Here is an 8,574-nt window from a genome sequence, read left to right as displayed (position 1 = left end):
CCCTGAAGGTGGTTTTTAGGGCCTAAACAGCAGCGTCTATGTCTGGCATAGACGCTAGACGTCAACGTTTGTGTTCTGAATTTTCCCTTCAGTAAGTAACAGTCAGACGGACGATAACATAACTATGTGAAGATATGCTTTGGCTCATACCACGGCAAGCGCAATCGTTTGTGGCTGCAGCCTCGGTTGCTCTTCGTCCACAACAAACTGAATCGGCTGTACAGCTTTCTTCGAGGGCATGTATGCAGGGGTTCTATCTTCCTTTTTTGCGCAGGCCGACGGGGGCGGTCGTGTAAAATCATTTTCGCTCGTCGCTGCCGTAGGGTTGCCACCTTCCTGGTTTTGGACCGGCCCGACCGGTTTTTTAAACAGCGGGCCGGTTGCCGGTCCATATCTAAAACCAGCCGTCATCAGCCGGTTTTTTGGCTTTTGTGCCGTGATTATGCCCGTTTTGGCGTTTTATAAGCGTCAATTCAACTAAGACGATAAATACGTGTCGACAACGACAAGCTGCGCAAAGACACGCGAGCAGAGAAAATACGCGGGCGAGCGCGCTGCCTCAGATGGAGGGGGACCTAAGGGAAGAACAAAATAACGAAATTCTACCGCCGCGGTCAGCAATTGCGGTTACTTTTCAGTGAAGCACATGCAGAGCGATTAACCAAGCTCTCAATCACTTTCAGTACAAACGTTATGTTGATTACTCTCTAAGAAAACACTACAATAAATGGCACTGCATGTTAAAAAACATGGCGTCTTTTTTCAACACAATCCCCCCTCCCCCCCCCCCCCCCCGGAAGGCCCGTTTTTTTTTTCGGGGAAAGGTTGTAACCCTACGCTGCTGTTCTGCCTACCTGCTTGCTGTACCTATTACGTCGCCGCCACCGCAAATCCCCACTTGTTACAAACTCAGAGGTTTTCGCACTGTTAGCAGTCGTTTTACACGATGGGTTTGATGCGCCTGACATGCCAGGAGTGACATCGCTTGTACTATTAGAGCGACGTTGCTTGTCTGCAAGACGGTGCCGGTCAAACAAGCGTTATCAACGCCGTAATTCTAACGGCACATTCCATTTATTTCGTGGCTGCCGTGGCTTGCGCAGAAAAGGTCGGGTTGACTGCGATAGCTTTTCTTGAGTCAAATAATGGAGCTTTGGCTCAATCGCTTGCAGCGCTAGCAATGCGGCCTCGTCTGCAAGACCGGTGCGTGAGAAACAAGCGTTAGGACAGCCAGAATTTAAAAAATGCAGCATAAACTAGACCATCGTTAAAGGAGGCGATGACTAGACACAAGCAACAATATTCGTTGACAACTTACGTAAGTATAGAGCTGTTTTAGGCGCCTCAAACACCGCCCGCCGACATAGTTGTTTTTTAACGCGTCCGTTTACTGTTTTGTAGGTCAATGGTTCGATTCCTCGTCGAACGTGTTTTTTTTTTTTTTTTTTACGTGAGGGTTTCATTAGCTCCTTTTTTAACGACCAGGGTAAGCACCTGTTCCTTGCTTTCTATCACGCCGACATTTACCGCCCTCTTCCTAAACCCAAAGTAGCTCGTTTTCTCGCACGTTCTCTCTTGAGAAGCCCGCCGTGAAAACAAAACCAAAACAAACGTCAAACCTCTTTACAATATCAGTATATATGTCAATTACTTTATGTGTATTCACTTTTTGTGTTTAAAAACCTTAAATTTAAGTTATAAACACATTTCAGACTTTGAAAGCAGAAAGATAATTACCAACATTACAGTAGTAACACAATTTTCGTCAAAGATAGAGGTGCTGCATTTGAAGTCTGGCAACTATCTCTCACTTTTGTGTGTGTTTTTTCATGGCGTTTTGTGCCGAGTGGTTGGTGGCGTGATTTAATCTGTTTTATCTATTTCAAGCTTAATTCATAGTTATAGAAGCTTTATGGGTGATGTCTACCCTTCTAACCTACGCGTGTGTTGAACATGGGGACCCCAGAAGAACGATCATCGCCGGATAAAATACTGCGCGTCAAAAGTGGATGACATTGCATCAGAACAAAGCGTGTTCGTGTGTCCGCGAGATGAAGACGACAGCGAAGGAGAATTTTACGTTGGAAACATCGTTTTTGCTCGGGTAAGTACGCATTTTTTATTATTCTGTATTTGGTTGGAACGAGTTCTGGTGTTTATGGGTCAGTAATTCGCTAGACCCCCATCTCGTTTGCTCTGAGAGCCTACGTGAGTTAGTGTAGTTGTTTGGCGCCCAGTCCACCGTTTCCGCAGAAGTCAGCATCAATTTACGCTGAAGCTAGACCTTGGCTACGATGCTCGCGCTATGGTACACGGCTGCTAATAATTTGACATCACGCAAGGCTCTTTAACACCGGGGCGTTTGTTTGTGTCTCTCAAACAGTGCCTTTGCGGTTGCAGATCGCAGTCGCAATTTCGCGTGAGTGGCACAACGCTGTGATTAGTCCTCCCTCGTGAATACCCGCGGTATACCAAGAAATAACATGAACAGGAGGTTCCCTGGAAGTGCATGTGAAAACGCGTACACGTGATTCCATGGCTGGCGTCTCTCCCGCGCCCCCCCCCCCCCCCCCCCCCACATCACGAATTCCGTGCAGTGCGCTTCGCAGCTATTGCGCTCGCGAGACCGGCGACCGTACGCCTCGCGGTCGTCGGGCCGCGATATGTGTGCTGTTCTCGTGAAGCTCGACAACAGCGAAATTGCCGTACTCGCTCGCCAACGCGCCCCGACAGCGTACGCGTCGACCGGGTGCTGACGGAGTTGTGCTGGAAGAAAAGCAGGCAAGAGATGAGGGCGCACGAGGTGTAGTTAAACATGAGAATTTACAAAGTGCAAGGTGGAGAAAATAGTATGCAAGGGCCGGAAACGGTGAGAGAGTTCGGGCCGCGCGCCAGCGAGAGAGTGCGGTAATTTACGTTGCCGAGTTTCACGAGTCCGGCACGAATATGACGACGCCCGTCTGAGAGTTCATAGAGGTGTAGAATTCACATACGTGCAAATTGAAGGTGAAATGCGCGCATGTGGCCTCGCAGGGAGTTAGCATAGTCTCGGGGTAGTGGGGGAGATTTCACAACGCCTACGAGGCGCCTGCCGATTCTGTCAGAGTAGCTCTCGGGAAGTCTGGGGCTTGATATCAGAGGCATATGTATTGTTTAAATTAGTGCAGAAAATTGAGCCAATTCGCAAGTTCTCATTTTCGCAAAACCGCAGGCCATACAGAGACTAACAAGAAAGCTGTAGGCACTCACTCAACTCGATTTATATTGAAGAATTGAACGTGCAGATACAAGTCAGACATTGAAATGGAGGAGCCTCAACTATCACACACCAGTTCCGATTGAAAGCAAGGAATACAGATGAGCTGCTAGCATGCGTTCCATGCAAATTAGCTCAGTGGCTAGCTTTGCATATATCACAGTACCTGCGGGTCTAATAAATACATTCTTACTGTGACCTAAATTTCACTTGGGGTGTTCCGGGAATGTTCTTATTAGTGCCTTGGAGGTTACTGTCTTTAAACGATTAAAAATCTACTTGATGTAAGCATTCGTGCTTTGTGTGTGCTCTTCTTGTATTTCAACAAGTGTCAGCACACTCACAGATTATGCACCTGCAGGTGCTGCTGCTGGCTGTCCTGGGTCAGCTGCCTTCCAGTCCAGTTTCAAAGGCTTTGCCAGGGCCTCCCTTGGCCAACCGATACTGCACCTGCTGTACCCAAGTACTGCCTGCCCTTTCGTTGGTGCTCCGTACGCTTTGCCGCCAGGAATGGTCATTCATCCATCATCTGGCCGCTTGGACCACCCGTTCAGAAGTCAGCGCATTTGCTCGACACATCGGTCCAGGCACTGCTGCCATATCGGTGCACCCACCGATTATGTATTTTCAGGTTAGTTATTGCATGTTGTGGAACTTGCCATGGTGTATACCTGTTAGCAGTGCTGTGGCCTCTGATTATTTGAAACATTTTCATGAAGCAGTGCTGTGCGTATGGAGCGTGTCATTGCTTAGCAGAGATATTGAAGAGAATCTGGGGCTGACGACTAAAGGGCAAGAAGAGAAATTGAACTGACTTTGAAGCAAGTATTCGTATGTAATCAAGCCAAGCAAACATTTAGGATCTTTCGATATGGTTTTAAACTTGCAATACAAACTGGTCTACTTCAGATCATACTGGTAATAATCATACTATACCGAAAAGTACATCCCGCAGTCTGTAGAATTCTGACAGCGCTTTTTTCGCAGTCTCTCATGACAGGCACTAATCTCAATGGTTGGAAGATAGTCGACGTAGCACCAGTCTTTAAATCAGGAGACGGTACTTCACCATTAAATTTCCCTAACAAGCACCATATGCAAGGTCAGGAAACATTTCATCCACTCTCAGGTCGCTAATTATTTATAAAATCACAATATCACATTCGAGTATCACCACGGTTTTCACAAGGGTTACTTGAGAAACACAACTTTCAGGATTTGTTCACGATCTACATTGATCCATTGACACAGGCTTACAAACTGCGGTAGTTTTTCTCGATTTTTCTAAAGCATTCAATCGCATTGCACACCACAGACTACTTCTCAAACTTCACCCTAATGTCCTCACTTGAGCAAAAGATTTTCATTCTTCTCAAATGCAGTTTACTTCTAATAACTATATACTTCTTTTGCTTGTGCCACTTTGTTGTCCCCCCAGGCAGGTTGCTTGGTCTATCTTCCATGTTGCATATCCTCCCATATAGGTCTATTTGCAGATGATGTTGTAATTTATCACACAATTTCTTTCAACTACTACCGTCAATGCTTTCAATCTGATCTTAACACAATTAACTCCTGGTGCTGCAAATGGCTAATGTCGCTTATCTCTAAAACAAAGTGCATGACTTTAACGGTGGCAAGTCTCGGATTGTAAATACTTCATTAACAACAGCCTGATTACCTCTTGAGACAAAGGTGTTTTGGTAGGCCGGTAGGAGAGGGGGGATTGCATGGTGGATTTCAAAAGGTACATCGATTGGGAAAATAAGACGTGTGATTAATATTTTCATTTGCACTCCAAAACTCGCTTTATTTCATATGTTTAACCCACTGCCGTGGCTAGGGTGGTGTGCTGTGGAGGCGAATGTCGGTTAGATACCGCTTGGTGTAGCCGCTTTTCAGATGGAGGCAACACGTAAAGACGCCCGTGTTTGGAGATTTCGATGCGCCCAAAAATACCCAAATGGTCAAAATTAATGCGAAGCCTTCCCCTACAGTGCTCCCCATATCCCAAGTGTAGCTTTGGCGTGTTAAACCACCGTTTTTTTTCATGTTTTTGGTATAGTACCAGCTGCTGTAGCAGGTGCAACTTAAAGGTAAAATTATACATAATGTTTCCAAGAGCTAAATATAAAGGCCATATTGAAGGGCGTTTATGGGTCTATCTCATAGCAGTAGTGAAAGGTTATATACTCTGGTGCAGGTTAAGAACGCCAATGGCTCATGTGGTGTAGTCCAGTGTTTGACGGAATGCCGTGTAGGCAGGTAAAAGCATTATTGCAGTGATGAAACGTAGGTCACTGACCAAGTCAAGAAAGCCATTTAACGGTTTGTTGCTTGTTCACGGTGAGCATGTGTCGTGGAAAACGAAGCTATATATTGGGCATTACGCGGCGCAATGAGTTTGCATAGATATGGTGCAGATTGCCATCCATTATGTTGATAATGTTGGGCGTCGTCTGAACAGTGAGGGACTCGAGCAGTAATCGAGAAGATAGATTCCACTCAGTTGTCAGTAATTTTGTCTTGTTCCAGTCGACCACGTGTCCCGTCCTCTCACGGTGCTCTGCCAGTGGACTTGTTTTTGCATGGCCCTTGTTCACTTCGTTCCAGTGCTGCATTGATCTTCTGTGCAGATTGCCCGTTTCGCCAATGTACACTGATTTGCATTCAGCGCATGAAATCTAATAAACAATACCCGGAAGCTTGGAGCGTGAGAGGGGGTCTCTCACGCTGACAATGTCAGAACGCAGCTTGCTAGTGGGCACATGCACAATGTATGCACTGCGTGTCTTGAAAATGTGTGCGAAAGTTTCACCGATGTGTGGGACGTAGGTAATTGCTGCACGTTTTGATGCAGTCGTTGTCCTGAATATAATGCCTAAAGCATTATATTCAGAAAGAAGCGAAGAGGGCGACTAGCAAGAATCCACATTGACATTAGCAGGCAGAAGCGTCCACAAGGCCTGTGTCAAAACGTGCTGCAATTCTCGTCCTACACATCAATCAAACTTTCGCACGCATTTTCAAGAAACACATTGTGCACATCGTGCAGGTGCCCACTAGCAAGCTATGTTCTGACATTGGTAGCGTGAAAGACCCCCTCTCACGCTTCAAGCTTCCAGGTGTTGTTTATGTTTTGAACAAAAAAAGTGCCATTTAAACGTGACACCTCCTTCCTTGCCGATTTCTGATGCCTGATTGTTCAGTTTGTGGGGATACGTTTAGCAGATTGCTCACATGTCTAACCTGTATTTGTGCTTGAGCAGTCAAACGCTGATGTTAGCAGTGAAGTAGGTGAAAATTGTAGTTGTGTGCAGATTACCTACATTGTGTTAATTCGTAGAAAAGCAAAATTGAGGTAACCCTGCTAACTGTTCCGCATTGCAGCATTTTATTATGCGAACATTAAGGAGTTCAGCTGCTTGTTAAAGGTGAAATAAACAGTGGTACAAAAAGAAGAGCATCTACTAAACAGAAATATCTTCACAATCGCAGGATGCCAACGGTCCGCCTACCAACTTGTGTCCTGCATCGTTTCTGCTGGCTGGAGCGGTTCATGGAGCATTTTCCAGCTTCTCAAAGTTTGTGGTCAAGCGCTCCTCCAAGTGAAAGATGCCGCAGAGGGATCTTTTGTTTTAATGCCACAATTTCACGTGCTCAGCAGCAAATTTACTCGTAAGGCTTTTTAAATATTCATCACCCAAGAGGGCATGTTACCTTCGTCTTCGGTGGAATGTGTCTGCACTCAGGTTATTTGTGACAGAAACAAGTGGACCACGTCATGAGAGTCATTGAGGCCTTGTTGATTGTGCATGCTTCTGAAATGACATTTTCATTAAGCTGAATACTTTCCACATATTACGATTTGTGAACAAATTATGGTAAAAGTCATGATTAGTTGTACTACACTGCAGGAAGGAAATGCCAACATACGTTTTAAGCGCCTCTGATATTTCAGATCGTTGGCTGGTGAGCAATAAAACAAAACTGAAATTTTTTAAGAGTAAAATCAAACATTCGTTGTCACCAGTGCATGACCATAGTAAAAGCTATCTAGTCACCAAATTTAAAATTAGACACGAAATGCCAAGAAAAATAGGGAAATAAACTAGACAGCTGGCTACAATAAACCAATTCGTAAAATTCCCCAATGTCTATCAAGTGATGATTCAGGCGGGTTAAGATGTCAGTGGGTTTACACACCCAACTTGCAGGGAAGCACATGAGCTCCCAATATTAACATGTTTTTAGTGAAGACCGTCTTCCTTCATTAAGCTGCTTTGCACATTGATGCCAGTCTGATAAATGTCCTGAATTTTTGTTATGATCAATCTTTGTATGGGAACCATATATTTTTATATGATGTCGCTGTGTATTTCTGAAACTGTATCTAGTCACTAATTCCAATTTGTCGTGGTCAGGTTTTTTCAACTAATTCATAGCTTTTTTAACAATTATGGTATATTTTGTGTGCCTAAAGGAATGCCTCATTGCATGTTTAGCCTATGTAGTGTTGAAAGCGGACATTTTGCTTCAAAGTGGAATGTCGGGCTAGCAACAAGGTACTTCGCGTGCTGCTCACTTTCATTCATGCCATTATTTTTTATATTATCATTTAAAATTAAAAGCCAACCAATTTGCTGTCGTTTTAATTTTGTCACCTACTTTATACTTTCTTTTTTTTTTCAACTTTGTGTAAGGATTGACTATCCATATTTTTATGATACCAAGGCGTTGGACTGGGCTAGCTGGTACATGTTTGAATCGATGAAAAACCATAGGAAAACCAAGGACACAGAAGAGAACGACGGGACAAACTTGTGCCGTCATTCTGTTTTGTTTCCTGTGTTTACCACTGGTTTTTTATGCATTCAAACATTTTTTATGAGTTTGTTGAACAGTGATTAGTTTAGGTGTGTTCAAACAATTGTTGGCTGCGAAGGCTCCCTGTAGCATTTGTATAAGTGCTCTCTGCTTTTTTTTTTTGAGCCAATACCCCACCACCAGTCTTCATGAGGTGGTCTTTTGTAGAAATAAGTTGAAATAAATATTTGTTTGCATTGATTTACATGTTTTGAAAGAATTTCTTGTTCATTCTTGTTTCATTCAACCCTGTTTCAGAATCCTGCTTAAGGCATTTCCTCTGTTATTTTTTTTCAGAACCAGGAAGGGTGCTCATCCTCGGTTCTTGCTGAAGCAGCAGTATCCATACTTCACACGTGAGCTCTGAACACACAGTAATTATGGTATGAAACATTCTACCAGTATAAGCCTGCTTTGTAGACGTCATTGTAGATTTCAAAGCTCTTGACAGT

General features: G+C 44.3%; 1 long non-coding RNA gene across 1 annotated transcript; it reads left to right on the top strand.

Moving 5' to 3' along the window:
- The first annotated feature begins 1,825 nt into the window (after positions 1–1,825).
- On the top strand, positions 1,826–8,321 carry LOC144137871 (uncharacterized). The gene is made up of 3 exons (XR_013315753.1): positions 1,826–2,104; positions 3,618–3,887; positions 6,755–8,321. It is a non-coding gene; the product is annotated as an uncharacterized LOC144137871 (long non-coding RNA).
- Positions 8,322–8,574: the final 253 nt, after the last annotated feature.

The sequence above is a fragment of the Haemaphysalis longicornis genome, unplaced genomic scaffold, assembly GCF_048455015.1.
Source record: "Haemaphysalis longicornis isolate Haplotype H1 unplaced genomic scaffold, Haemaphysalis longicornis Haplotype H1 scaffold_5, whole genome shotgun sequence".
NCBI lineage: Eukaryota > Metazoa > Arthropoda > Arachnida > Ixodida > Ixodidae > Haemaphysalis > Haemaphysalis longicornis.
This window is presented reverse-complemented; position numbering and strand designations above follow the sequence as displayed.